The following is a 15,312-nucleotide window of genomic DNA, read 5'->3' as shown; positions in this document are numbered from 1 at the left end:
ATCCTTGAATTTAGGGAATTGTTATCATTATAGCTTATTATTTTGAAGTATTCTGAGAATAAAATCTTAAAGTATATTCCCTAATGCAGAAATTGCTTGTCAAAGGTCATGAACTTCTCTGAGCATCTCCTCAAAGTGTTGTGCCGTCTCATCAGAAAAATGTACATTCAGATATCCTTGGAGTCTGTGGATTCTGGCTTAATAATTTATTCTTTAATATGTAGGCAGAAAGCATACTGCTAAAATTCAACTCAGTTATCTTTCTGTGTGTTCTGCTTGCCTTTTACAAACAAGTGTTTTTAATTATTAGGAGTGATAAAATGATAAAGCTTATTATTGCAAATGCCTAATTAAAAAATTAGACTAATTCTTAATTGAATTCTTGGGGAAAAACAAGCTGTAGCCAGTTTAATAAATAGGAATTATTTCACTGAAGATTTTGGAATAAGCGTGTGGTACTTTATTTAATGGCTCCTGTCCATCCTGTATTAGCAGGAAGTAGAATATATGACATATGAATGAATAAATGCATAAATACCTTTTTCCCCCCCCGAAGTAAAAACTTTGACTTACTGTGTCCTTAGGCAGTTAAGATCTGTGGAGGAAAAGATCTGCTAAAGTATTTTGAGGTTCACATCTGTGTTGGAACAACCGGAAGTAATGCAGGAGCTTAGAAACCGTACTTTATTTAATGGCTCCTGTCCATCCTGTATTAACAGGAAGTAGAATATATGACGTACGAATGAATAAATGCATAAATACTTTTTTTTTTTTCCCCTAGAAGTAAAAACTTTGACTTACTGTGTCCTTAGGCAGTTAAGATCTGTGGAGGGAAGGATCTGCTAAAGTATTTTGAGGTTCACATCTGTGTTGAAACAACCGGAAGTAATGCAGGAGCTTAGAAACTGTTTTTGGCTGACAAAAGATTGATTCTCACTGGAGCCCTGAGATACAAGTGCTCATCGTTCACTTAGTTTGAGGAGTGGCCCTAAATGAGTTTCTTAGAAATACATGGCTTTAAAAACTTGTGGATTATAATTAAAATGTAATTATGATAATGATTGTTAGCATAAGCAGAATTCTCAGGAGATAGGAACAGGTGAATTAGCTGGTAATGGGACATTTGACCCCACAGAGCTGTGCACACACTGTTCCAAGTTCAGTGAATATTAGGTGAATTGCTTTAAAGTGATACCCTTGTGACCTGTTGGAGTTAATAATTTTTCAAGTACCTAATCTACTAGTAGGAAACAACTTATTCCAATACATAGTAGTAGAAATACAGACTGTGTGAGCCAGAAGAGATTTTAGCAATCAGTGATCTGGCCTCTCCTTCAGTGAATTTAAAGAGTGACCAGAGAGGTTGACTTGCCTAAGGTCTGTTGGTTATGGCAATCCCAACAGCATTGTTTCTCATTACCTGATTTTTGGTAAGTCTATTGTGCTTATTTATTTTGGCTGTCTTTTCATTCTGGATCTCAGTATTTGGAGAAGGAAGTATATTAACACTAGGATTTTTAGCATGGTAACTAAGTTATTGATAAATTGGCTAAGAATTTCCTGAACTGTTATACCATAATGTTTTTACTTTGCCGTCATATATTCCTTCCATCTTTAACATAATCATAGTTACAAGATTTATTGGGGTAGGTGTTTTAGGAGCTTAATTCCATTCCATAGTTGGAAACAGATATTAAGAATCCACAATTCTTAAAACATTTTCATCATGCTTTTTTATACCTTTCTGGGGTGATCTTTGCCCAACAGCATTTAGTTGCAAGCTGTGTCTATGAACTTGGCATAGTTTTAAAAATAAACTAGGAAAAGATTTTTGAGAAGAGAATTTGTTATGGGATTTAGTCATTTAAATTCATTCTTAAAAGCTGTTTTTTCCCCACTCAAAACTAGACACTGGAAGGATCATTGACATCCAGGTTCAAAGAAGTTACTACTTACATGACTGATTCCGATTCTGAGTTCTTTTGCCACATTTGGTTCATGTGGAAAGGTTGGCTGGGGCTAAGACTTGCCCCGTACATTAGCGACGTCATAGCCAGAGTGAGGACCCTTAGAACAGTGCCTGTCGAGCTTTTTTAATCCTAGCCTTTTAGCTGAGTCATTCTTTAGCTCAATAATTTCTACTTTCTAATGGAATAATTAGAAATAAAAATGTTTTATTCTAATGGAATAATAACAATTGTAAAGGTATAAGCATTTTTTGGGAAGAGCGATATGGATGGTTCTTAATTGAGTCACAAAAAATATACTTGTCATAAAGTCTAGACTAATTAGAAAACTGCAGGCCTCAAATCTTGGTGATGGAACTGTATCAGTATATTCTCTACAGTTATAATAAAATAACTAAAAACTAAATTGATAATGATGAGCCAAACCTAATGGTAATTTTTAATTAAAAGGTAAGAATAATGACAATTGAAAATGAAGACCAACTAAAGACAACACAGTTTCATTGATGGCAAGTGCCCCTCTTGAAAGTTACAGACTTCTACGTTTTGAGTGTGCATACGTGGTAGGAGCTTCCAGCATTGCCAGTTGCAGCAACTGGACATACTAGTGGAATACAAATTGAAGTTTTACATTGTAGTAAAGTCCTCATTTTTGCAACTCTTAATAACTAGCTTAGTAGTTTATTCGTAAGTAGCTTTATGGATTAAAGGAAGGTCATGTTTTCTTTTTCTTTTTTTTGAGACTGAATCTTGCTCTGTCGCCCAGGCTGGAGTGCAGTGGCGCAATCTCGGCTCACTGCGAGCTCCGCCTCTCGGGTTCATGCCATTCTCCTGCCTCAGCCTCCCTAATAGCTGGGACTACAGGTGCCCGCCACCATGCCTGGCTAATTTTTTGTGTTTTTAGTAGAGACGGGGTTTTACTGTGTTAGCCAGGGTGGTCTCGATCTCCTGACCTTGTGATCCACCCGCTTTGGCCTCCCAAAGTACTGGGGTTACAGGCATGAGTCACTGCACCCGACCAGGAAGGTCATGCTTTCTAAATCATTTATAGTCCATCAGGAGTCTTGGCCCTTTCTTGGAAAATCATCAGTTTTGAAGGCTGGTTTAGTAATCCTTGAGCTTCTCATGAGCATTGTTTTCCTAGCCGTGTTGGGAAATTTATGAAGGGCGGGGCTTAGATAGAATTTAGTGAGTTTTTGTTTTGTTTGTTTTTAACCTCAGGACATTTGTAGTCTTTGATATGCTAATACACATCTTTAATCTCTTTGGGATAAGGCATACACTTCCCATTTACCTTTACAAATGCTGCCTTAAAGAACTGAGTCCTGTTTTTAGGTTCAGCCTTGAGAACAGATTCAGAAGGCAGCAATAAGAAAGTGACACAAGAAACAGAGAGAGAAAATACAGCATATATATGAAGCATACATAATTTACCTGTGTTAATTTCGGGTGAAGCTGTGTGTAGTGTATATGTAGTGTTCAGGGTAAACATAGTACATTTTCCTATAACATCAGTTTTACTCAGTAATTTGAAATATTTTATATAAATCTTTAGGTATATCGTGAAGTCAAATTTTATAAATTTTTAAGCAAAAAAGATATTGCAATTCTGTTATAAAAGTTTGAAAAGCTCTGTCTTTGGTAGTACACTTAAAATATTAGTATATCTTTGTATATTGGAATACTATGTTTCACTTCTCTGAGTCTGAAAGTATTAGGATTACAATTTCATGTCTTAATATGAAAACTTTTTATTAAGGTAAAAAGTATTATTAAGGTAATAAAAGTATTATAATTATATAATATATAATATAAAAGTATATTATTAAGGTAATAAAAGTATTATTAAGGTAAAAAGTATTATTAGGTAAACAATAGTTTACCTAAAAAAAGAGTCATATATGACTTACGGGAATTCTTTTATTTAAAAAACTGTTTTCTTCCCCTAAAAGAAAATTGAATACATGTTTTTGCAAGCAGCAGACTGTTTTTTTTTTTCCCTCCAATTTCACTAACTTTACTAATTGTTAGAACTGTTTACTTCTTTGTTATTTTGGGTGCTTCCTCCTGTTTGTTATTCAGTGTTACCAAGCCGTGTGTTAACAAGAACACAGCCCACCTTCTGTAGGCTTTATAGTAGAGAAGTTACCCTACTGGTTCTAGCCTTAAGGACAGAAACAGAAACAAAGGAAAATGTATATTATTGAAAAATTTGTTTTCTGATCAGCAGATAATTTTAATGCTACAAAACTGACATTTCCTCTCTGATAGAGTAGAGTTTGACTTTTTAAAGGTGTCTTTATGTTTGATTTTTACATCACTCAGAGGAATTCTGAATCTTATTTTTCTCAGTGTGTAACATTTCCTAGGATAGTAAGATCCTAGAAGCATTTTAACTCTTGTCAAAGTGCCATGCTTAGGGAACAGCATCACTATATGAAACAGTTGTATAGTGGCCTAAGAACTCATGAACGTCTTTAGATTCCTTAGTACCAAGAAGTGCCTTAGGGGGGAAGTATTGGGGAAAATAGGATATAGACAGTTAAATATTGGTAAATCAGTGCTTGTGTAGGCAAACAGAGTGGCCATTATATCTACTTCAATGGGTACTTACCACAGGGTTGGACACTAGCATCTTTTATTGAAAAAAGAAATGTTAACCGGGATGCTACAGCTAATCTTTATTTGTGGAAAATGCTCAATAAGCCTTAATTTTTGAAAAAGGAGAAAGGAACCCACTGTTATTATGAGCTTGACTACACTAAATGGTACAGTTTGGGTATGCATTTTGGCTCTTTTTTTGTTGCTTATAGATTTCTTTCAGGTGAGGTTTTCTTTTTTGAGATAGGTTCTCGCCCTGTTGCACAGGCTGATCTCAAACCCTTCACCTCATGCGATTCTTCTGCCTCAGCCTCCCAAGTAGCTGGGCACACAGTTGTGTGCCACTGTTCCTGGCTCAGATGATGTTTTCTTTGATGTTGAGTCTGTCTTAGTCCATTTGTAGTGATATAAAGGAATACCTGAGGCTGGGTAATTTATAAAGAAAAGAGGTTTATTTGGCTCACAGTTCTCCAGGCTGTACAAGAAGCATGGCATCAGAATCTGTTTCTGGTGAGGGCCTCAGGAGGCTTCCACTCCTGGTGTAAGGTGAAGGAGAGCAGGCATCACACAGTGAGAGAGGAAACAACAGAGAAAGAGGAGGAGCTGCCAGGCCTTTTTCAGCAGCCAGTTCTTGTGGCTGAGAACTGAGCCAGTTCTCACTTAAGAGTGAGAATGCTTAGTGGCACCAAGCCATTCATGAGGAATCTGTCCCCATGACCCAAACACCTCCCACCAGGCCCCACCTCCAACATTGGGAATCAGATTTCAACATGAGACTTGGTGGGACCAAACAAACCATGTCTAAACCATAGCAGTCTTAATCAAAACATTAAGTGATGACTACAGTTACCAAAATATAGTAGAAAAAACACTGGATCATTGGTTTTCAATATGTTTCAGATGGGAATCAGAAAATCTTAATGGATATACTTAGCTCGAGGCTTCTTCGTAGTCTAACTTCTGTAAAACAAGTTGTCTTGCTTTTGACTAGAGTTGTGTCAACTCCAGATGGTAATGCTGCAGAACTTTGCTCCTTAGTTCAGCTAAAACCGGGTTCAGGAGTTCATAGTTAATTGAACGTGGGAAAGTTAATTGAACATGGGAATGTGAAATTACTGTTCAGTAGATGAGGTTATTGGGTAGACAGAATATTTCAAAGTGTGAGGTCCATGAGTCCATATTTTTAAAATGGGTTTTGAGTGGCTAAAAAAATATGCAGTAAGAAACAACTCTTTGTTGTACCATAGACCTGTGAAATAGGTCCAACATGGGTTGGTGGTTGACAGTCTCAAGAGTAACAGGCAGTTACTTTACTTGATGCTCTTTGTGACAGACTGTATTTTCTAAGGATGGTTGCAACAGTATTTCCCATTGCACATGTGTGAGCTTGTACATACCCTAACTGTTCTCTCATTCTGAGATGCGATTTAAGTCCCTTGAATTTGTTCAGTCTTGTGAATCACTTGTAGCCAATAGAATGTGGCAAAAAATTACACTGTATGACTTCCAAGGCGAGGTCAGAAAAGGTGAGAGAGCTTTTGCCTAGCTCACAAGAGTACTGGTCTTTAAGTCATTAGCAGCTTTGTAAGCATCTGACTAGTCTGAGGTCCCCATGCTATAAGGAAGCCCAGACTATCTCATTGGGAAAATCAAAGAGGCTAAAGTCCGGAGCTAGAACCACTCAGCCAGAATTGCTTAGCTGAGCCCTTTCCAAATTGCTAACTCATAAAAATTGTGAAAGAAAATAAAAAATGGTGGTTGTTTGAAAACACTGTTTTAGAGTGATTTTGTTACCTAGTGATAGGTAGCCAGAATACTACTGTCCATTCAACACTACTATCCCATCCATACTTTTAAATTCTCTGCTTTTTTTTTTCTTTATTATTGTTGTATGAAGTTTTTGAACAAAGTAGTGGGCAAGAGTTTCTCTGAGTTTGTGACAGGATTATATTCTGTGCTCTTGTTCACTTGTAGTCTTTTCTGCAAAATAATGCAGCCCAAGCCTCATCCCTGCATATCTTAATGGACTTTCCTTTTAGAAATACAGATTTTAAAAAGTATATACCTAGAAAAAGGCTATAGGTAATGTCATCCTTTTGCATTCAGCCTCTGGCATATCTATATTTCTGAAGCCTGGCATTAATTTGTTGTTTTGTTTATGAAGATATTATTGTATCAAACAAGCATTTATTGCCCGTTTTACAGTGTTGTGCCAGTAACAATAGTAGTAGTGAAATCATAGACAACGAATATTTAGACTGTACTGCTTTCCCATTGATGTCTTTCTCATTTATACTTCATTTTTCTGAATGTTTGTGGAATATTGGAAATCACTGTTTAAAACAGAGGTTGGCAAACTATGGCCTGCAAACTGTCTTCCTGTTTTTTTAAAGTATTATTGGAACACAGCCACACCCATTCATTTATTTATCATCCATGGCTGCTTTTGTGGTACAGTGGCAGAGCCGAGAAGTTGTTGCTGAGATTGTATGGCTCACAAAGTAGAATACTTGTTAGTTGGCCCTTTACAGAAACCTTTGCCAGCTCCTGGTTTAGACTATTTCTCAGTTGATTATCCTTTTTACTTTTTTAGTTTTTTACTTTTGAGGCAGGGTCTTACTCTGTCACCCAGGCTGGAGTGCAGTGGCGCTATTAAGGCTAACTGTAGTCTCGACCTCCTGGGCTCAAGTGATCCTTCCACCTCAGCCTCCCAAGTAGCTAGAATCACAGGTGTGCACCACTACTCCTAGCTTATTTTTGTATTTTTTTTCAAGATGGGGTTTCGCCTTGTTGCCAAGGCTGGTCTCAAACTCATGGGCTCAAGCAATCTGCCCACCTTGGCCTCCCACAGTGCTGGGATTGTAGGCATGAGCCACTGCACCTGGCCAGTTCCCCCTTTTAAAGGACATTTGAAGTTATTTTTTCTTTTACTTTTAAAGTCATGCAATCTAATGAATATTAAAAGATTATTTAACTTAACTTTCTATCTGCTGCTAGAATTTCTTTCAGTACTCCTACCATGTGGTCTTCCAGCCGAAAGGGATAAGATAATGAGATAAGCAGAATTAGTTAAATAATTAATGACAACCAGAGCGGAGGCTCACGCCTGTAATCCCAGCACTTTGCAGCACTTTGGGAGGCTGGGGCAGGTGGATTTTTTGAGGTCAGGAGTTAGAGACCAGCCTGGCCAAGATGGTGAAACCCCGTCTCTACTAAAAATACAAAAATTAGCCAGGCGTGGTGGTGGGTGCCTGTAATCCCAGCTATTTGGGAGGTTGAGGCAGGAGAATTGCTTGAACCTGGGAGGCGGAGGTTGCAGTGAGCCGAGATCACGCCACTGCACTCCAGCCTGGACGACAGAACAAGACTGTGTCCCCCAAAAAAAAAAAAAAAAAAAGAGTTAATGACAAAGCAGCCTTGGATATGGCTGTGTTAAACACAGGAATTGCACCTGATTGGGAGTAAAAAAGAAAAAAAAAACAGGTGAAATATTAATATTTTGTTCTTTGTCCATTTGCTCACCCCACTGTCTCTCCTTTGGTAAGTTTTTTGTTTTTTTAAACAATTTTTCATAGAGATGGGGTCTAGCGATGTTGCCTAGGCTGGTCTCGAAATTAAACAATTTTTCATAGAGATGGGGTCTCGCGATGTTGCCCATGCTGGTCTCAAACTCCTGGCCTCAAGCAATCCTCCTGCCTGGGCTCCCAAAGTGCTGGGATTACAGGCGCGAACAGCTGTGCCCAGCTTCATTGGTAGGTTTTGATTTAGAAGAGCCAATTTTAATAGAAAAAAACAGGTAAATGGGCCAGACTTCCAGGTATAGCTATAGGTGGTAAAATTTTTAGGCAACTGGATTTAATGGTTAGATATTCAATTTGAGACTTTCCGTTGCAGTACTTAGTTTCCCTAAATAAATGTGTAGCAGCTAAAACATGGAACTAAGAGGCCTTACAAACATACCTGTTGTTAGTTACTGGGTTTGTACAATAAATGATGATACAGAAAGATGCATACGAGCAGAGCCAGTCTAGACTTGACTGCAGTACTATATTGAGTATTGTACTATATTTGTATATTCTATGTAGTTTATTGCTTTGTGAACATAGTGAACATTGTGAACGAGGTGAATCTCACAGGAGATAGAAGAAGGTACATCGAATCCCAAGATCAACATTATCTCAAGAGGGAGAATAATTTTTCACACTCCATTCAAGAAATCCATCCTGTTAGCATCCTGTGAATTATTTGTTTCATACATAAGTAACCATGTAATGTTTTTAGTACATTTTCCATCTAATAAAGAAGTGAAATGAATTTAAATAATAAAGATTAGTAAAAGAAGGAAAATATAGGTTGAGCATAACATTAAAAATTTTTAGACTATTTCTGAAATCTTACAGATCAGACTGACAGCTGAAGGACCATACTGAATCATTATCATAGAAGTAAAGGGAAGATGCATGAGGAAATGTAATTGTCTACCCAGTGTTTTGTGTTTAACTTCACAAAAATGCTATGAGGTGGAGTTGGGTGGACTGGGTGTTTTATCTGTATTTTAAAGATAAAGAAACTGCGGACCCAAACAGGTAAGCAAGCTCAATAGCAAGGTAAACAGGTAAGTTTAGATTCTAACCTAAACCTGCTAGACTCGGTGCCCCAAGGATTTCTGCTGTGTCTTGGCACCGGGTTATCTGAAAGGCTTATTTCTATGAAGGGCCTACGTTATCTAGGAAGGAGCAGTTTATAAGCTGGGCCTCATTTCATTCAGTATTGAAAATGTTTTCACTAAATATTTAGTTTCCTAATAGCTCACTAGTCTGTGTACTTTATTGCCTTGTGAACATGGTGACCATTTAAGTTTAAGGCATTTAAGTTCCAATGCATATTTTCAAACTGAAGTGATACATAGGATTACCTTGGTATAGGTATTTGTAGAAACATGTTTGAATTTATTATTAGTCTTAAGCGAGACTCCAAAACTTCTTACCTTCTACCTTACCTTATTACCTCTACTGCCCTGGGGGTTTTTTGTTTCTAGTATTTCAATAAAAGATTCTCTCTAGGTAAGATTCTCTCTGTGGGTCAGGTAGGGTGGGGTTGGAAATAAATCTTTGATATGTGCATCTTACCTGAAAATGTTGTCTTTTTATTCAAATTGATAGTGTCAATTAAATCTACCTAGAACATGGTCTTCTGAGTAGTGTTCTAAGGTTGACAGTAGACCACTTATCTTTTCTCTCTCTTATTGGCTGCCTCTGGAAATGGCCCTCAGGGAAATCCTGGTAAAGTCTAATTGCCTTTAGATTTTAACTACCTGATTTTTAATTTTTTTTTGAAATGCAAATGCAAGGTCTCACATATTTGTTATTGAACCCAGCCAACTGGTACCTTCATAGCACATACAGAGAGAAAAAAATATATTCCCAATAAGACATGTCCAACTGTCCAGATAGTGGTGACATTTTCAGCTTGATATGGTAACATGGTCATGACCTTGACACAGCATAAGTATGTGTGCCATCTCATGTGCAATTCTTTATAGACCCAGTCTGGTTCTTCTCCAGTGTCTCCTTTCGGAGTTGTACCTGATTTTATTACCAGTTTTCATCTAAATCCACTGGGAATGGGACCATTTTTTGCTTTTGTTTCTTGGCCAGGAAACGCTTAATCTGGAAACTCTTGTGAGAAGACTTGGTGAGAAGCCAAGTCGAGCACACACAATGATGGTGGAGAAAGGAAGAGAGAGCCTGAATTTTTTTACAGTAAAATTTCTATACTGAGTTGCTTGTTTGGCCCATCAACTTTTAATTAAAGCAATGATGTGGAATTTTTAAGGATTCTCAGCAAAGTTTGTCTTATTTCATATGTTAAAGTTTTCTGTGGAGCCGATTCTTGTCTATTGTATTCAGTTAGTAAAAGCTGAAGCCTTGTAGTGGAGACTGCTGTTGTTTCCTCCTGTGGTGAGTCATACAACTTTAGAACTGGGTAGGACCTTCCGGATCATCTGTTCTAACCCCTTCACTTTCTCTGAACTTCTGGTGCTGTGCACCCAATTCTCATTCATGTTGTGATGCCTCACCTCGCTGAAGGACAAGTAGAAACTTTATGTGCCTTCTCTAAAAGTGGGATTTAGTTAGAAGATTTGGTTCCAATTTCACCCTACCCATATACATGAGCTGAGGGACCTTAGGCAAGAAAAGTTATTAAGGAGACTTGGAAAATAGTATCTGAAGGCATGAGAGAGAGACAGTTTGTGCTAAATAAATTTTTCTTTCCCTTTCTTCTCTTCACTATATATTTTTCTCATCACTGGTGAGTCTTCTTTCAAACTCCATTCTTATTCTACCTGGCTGGCCCATGGAATTTCCTCTCATTTCCTTTCCCCATCCCCCACTTCTTATATATTTGTTCATATTTGTCTTACTGCTTAGCAAGTATCTGAAATAATCAGCTAACATTATGGTAAAAGTTTTAATTAATTTGAGCTGTTTTAAATTCTAATACAGAAAAAGTAATTCTCATTTCTTGGCGCCAAAAAGCAGCCTTTTAAAAAAAAATGTTAATTTTTTCTGCTTTTTAAAACATGACTAGTCAAGTGCAGTAGTGAGAAGGGAAAGAGTAGAACAAAGAGTTCTATCTATAACTGTGAACAATCAATTGTGATAACTCACGATCTTTGGACCAGGTTTATACTTTTCTGATTATTAGAATACTCCAATCTCTCATTTTAATTGCTTTATCTATTTAAAAAACTCTTAAAAAGTTGAAAATGAGAGGAGCTTGTCTTTAATTACCCAAAATTTCTAAAACTAATGAAACAACATGATTAACCTTCCATTAATATTAGGGCATTTATTAAGAGAATACAATCATGTTACAAAAGTGCAGGTTTATATTGAGTGGGGTGTTACCTTGGAAGTTCTCTGTGATTCTCCATTTGTGATCATTTCAGACTCTTTTGGTCCATGAGACCCGCGTGTTCTTTTGCCTATGAGGAAACAGGTTCAGAGTAGTAGCTTTATCTTAGGATCTCATAGCTGCTAAATGGCAGAGTTTGGACTTGAACTCCTAGCAAGTAAATATATCTTAAGTAGCTTTGTAATGTGTTTCTCTTAAGGCACTTACAAATGCAAATAAGTGATTTTTTTTTTTTTTTTTTTTTTTACAGCCACTAGGAAAACCCACTTTGTAAGTAAGCCTAAGTGAATTCCTTGAAAATAATGGTGATACATGGTACTCAGCATTTTGCTGATCTTCAGAAAGATTTCTGCTTCTTTAATTTGAGTCAAAAGATAAGGTGTGTTTTGAACAAAATAGCTAGCTACAACTGCTAGGTGGTATTTCCTAAAGCAGCCCAAGAACAGTGAAAATAAATGTGAATCACCTTCCACAGTCCTGTTTTCGCCTTCACCAAATGTGTGTGAATGCTAATGTTGCAGCTTTTCTCCTATTGCAGTGGTGCAGCTACTTCTCAACAGATGATAGGCACTTGTAGATATCTTGCTGTGTAGTAGGAATCTGAACAGCATGCTCTGGAAGGATTGTCAGCATTCCTTTCATGGCTTTTGCTTTTCTAGTTGCTTCTGGCCACTCTGGCAGAACTGTGGAAGATAGGACAAGTCCGAACTTCCCTTAAAAGAACTCTCATTTTTATTGGCTTTGCCAGTAAGTTTGTAGGGTAAAGTGTATTGTTTGGATGGGGAAGCCAAGAGTACATTTCTTTTCAAATTAATGCGGCTTTCCTTTGAGCCAGAGGCAGAGTTTAAAAATATTTAGTGCTTGTAAAGTTTTTGGTGGCATTGTGCTAAGTTGTGGGAATTGTTGTTTTTTTTTTTTTTTTTCCCTAGGAGGAAAACCGTAAGTCATTATAGTAGTATAAAATCATTTGTTAATAGCTTTGAAAGAAGCCACTTCATTCTACAACTCTCTTTATTGAATAAAGCAATCTTTATTCTGTTAGGCTTGAGGAGAATTAAGTTTGGTAAAAATTTTCTGCTATTTGGTGGTGAGAGATGAGCTGTTTAGGCTTTGGTAGGGCAGATGTCTTGATAACTGAAGGAAGTACATCATTTTGGTTTTTTTTTAGGGTTGAACTAATCACATATTCAGGCTCTAAATTCTCAATTGTTAGAGGGAAAACTGCTTAATATCTTTCCCTGTCTTAGATGCATATGTACACCTATGGAAAACTTTCTGGTGCCTGGTACCTAGTAGGTCCTTAAAAAATATTTGTTGAATAAATTTTTACGTAAGAAAAACAAAAAGCTCAAACAATTAGCTGTCCTAGGTATGTTCTAAGTATACTATTTAATATATATTGAGTATGTAATTGTCATTAATATCTACTTGTTAGGAACTATATTGATGCAGAATTATTCTTCATATCTCCCATATGAGATTATTGACATCAAACCATTTTATTTATTTATTTTTAAAGAAATGGGGGTCTTTTGTGTTGCCCAGGCTGACCTTGAACTCCTGGGCTCAAGTGATCCCTCTGCCTCAGCCTTCAGAATAGCTGGGACTGTTCAGCTATTCTCTATAGTTTTAATTAGGCTTTTTGTCATTGAAATCTTGAAATAGTCTCAAACCTGAAGTAGATTATAATGAAGGTAACCATATAGTTTATTATGCAAACTGAGACATTTTTGATAAATTAATTAATCAAAATTAAGTAGGAGCAGCATGTATAAACCAGGCTTGTTCCAGGCAAACTAGGACATGTGGTCACCCTGTTTGTTTTTATTTTTCAAAGTAAATGTTTTATCGAAATATAATAAATTCAGAAAGTCCATATTTTCTAAGTGGACAGCTTGATGAATTTTTAAAAAATGAGCCTCCCAGATCAAGAAATAGAACATCACCAGTATCCCAGAAGTCTCCTTCATGTTACCTTCTAGTCACTCCATCTTCTTCCCTGCAAGACCTTTGGCCATAGGTAAGTTTTGCCTAGTTTGAACTTTATACAAATGGCATATAGTAGTACACACTTTTTTACCTGGCCTTACTGGCTCAATGCTCCCTTTGTGAGATCCCTTCACGTTGTGTTTTAGCGATCGTACCTTCATTTTTATTGTTCTTAAATATTTCATCATATGCATATACCACACTGTGTATGTTATACTGTTGATGAACACTTTGGTTTTATTTTGGGCCAACGGAAATGATGCTGTTATAACCATACTTGCTTGTTCTTTTGATGAACATATGTACTCATTTCTATTGGGTGTATAATTAAGAGTGGAATTGCTAGGTCATATGATATATGAATGTTCAGCTTTAGCAGGTAGTACCACCTTTCCTAAGTATTATATCAACCAGTACTTCCTCCAGCAGTAAGATGAGAGTTCCAGTTATTCTGCACTCTTATTCTGAGGGTCAGTGAAATGGGATCACATAGGGGTTTTAACTTAATAACTAATAAGTTGAGCCCCTTTTCATGTGCTAATTGGTCATTTCAATCCTTTTTTTTTTTTTTTTTTTTTTTTTTTTTTTTGGAGACAGAGTCTTGCTTTGTCGGCCAGGCAGGAGTGCAGTGGCACGATCTTGGCTCACTGCAACCTCTGTCTCCCGGGCTCAAGCAATTCTCCTGCCTCAGCCTCCCAAGTAGCTGGGATTAAAGGCGTGTGCCACCACGCCCAGCTAATTTTTGTATTTTTAGTAGAGACGGAGTTTCACCATGTTGGCCAGGCTGGTCTCTGAACTCCTGACCAGCGACCTCCCAAAGTGCTGGGATTACGGGTGTGAGCCACCGCTCCTGGCCCGATCCTCTTTTGTAATGCCCATTTGTATACTCTTCCTTGTTTGTTCAAACCTTGCCCATTTTTCTATTGGTTTATCTCTTATTGATTTGGAATTTACATATTTATGTATTCTGGATATTAATGTTTTCATTATATATAGATTACAACTATCTTTTACTTTGGTTTGCCTTTTCTCTTTATTGTTAATGTCTTGGGATAAATGTAATTTTAGTTTTGTCCAGTTTAGCAATATTTTCCTTTTTATATTCTATTTAAGAAATGACTACATGAAAGTCATGGAAATGGTCCTCCTCTGTAATCTTGTAGAAACATAATTGTTTTACCTTTCACATTTAGATCTCCAGTTTATCTGAATTTCTGTGTATAGTGTGAGATAGAGGTCAAAATTTCATTCTTTCTCTATGGATAATTGACTCTGCACCATTCTCTTCTTGTCCCAATACTACATTTCTGTAACTTTATAATACATCTCAATATGTGGTAATGTAAGTTCTCCATCTTTGTTCTTTATGTTTGTCTTGGCTAATCTTGGCTCTTTGTATTTCCATAAACATTTTAAAATCTCAGTTTTTATATTAAAAAAACAACATAGATTTTGATTGGGATTATATTGACTCTAAGGATGGTAAATTGACATCTTCAGTCTTCCAATCTAGGAATATAGTATATGTCTCCACTTACTTAGGTATTGTTTAATTTCTGTCAGTATTTAGTAGGTTTTAGAATAGAGGTCTTATATATCTTTTCTATCCCTTTCCAATTCTTGATGGTTTTTTAAAAAATAATTTATTGAGATGAGATTCATATAATATAAAATAACCATTTGTCTCCATCTGTTTTGTGCTGCTATAACAAAATATCTTAGACTGGGTAATCTATAAAGAACAGAAATTTATTTCTCACCATTCTGGTGGCTGGGAAGTTCAAGATCAAAATGTACCAATTGTTTTGGTTATCTGGTGAGAGCTGCTGCCTGCTTC

The 15,312-nt window shown here is 36.7% G+C and overlaps 1 protein-coding gene across 4 annotated transcripts in view; it reads left to right on the top strand.

Annotated features, from left to right (window-relative positions):
- FAR1 (fatty acyl-CoA reductase 1) overlaps positions 1–15,312 on the top strand; it is a 64,089-nt gene that overhangs the window by 7,203 nt on the left and 41,574 nt on the right. For 2 of the 4 annotated variants that reach the window (XM_077963274.1, XM_015114816.3), the window contains exon 1: positions 11,712–13,506. The exons of the other annotated variants lie outside the window; for them this stretch is intronic. The gene's annotated coding sequence lies outside the window, so the exon portion shown is untranslated. Of the gene's footprint in view, positions 1–11,711; positions 13,507–15,312 lie in introns of those variants that run through there. 4 annotated transcript variants of the gene reach the window in all.

This window comes from Macaca mulatta, chromosome 14, assembly GCF_049350105.2.
Source record: "Macaca mulatta isolate MMU2019108-1 chromosome 14, T2T-MMU8v2.0, whole genome shotgun sequence".
Taxonomy (NCBI): domain Eukaryota; kingdom Metazoa; phylum Chordata; class Mammalia; order Primates; family Cercopithecidae; genus Macaca; species Macaca mulatta.
This window is presented reverse-complemented; position numbering and strand designations above follow the sequence as displayed.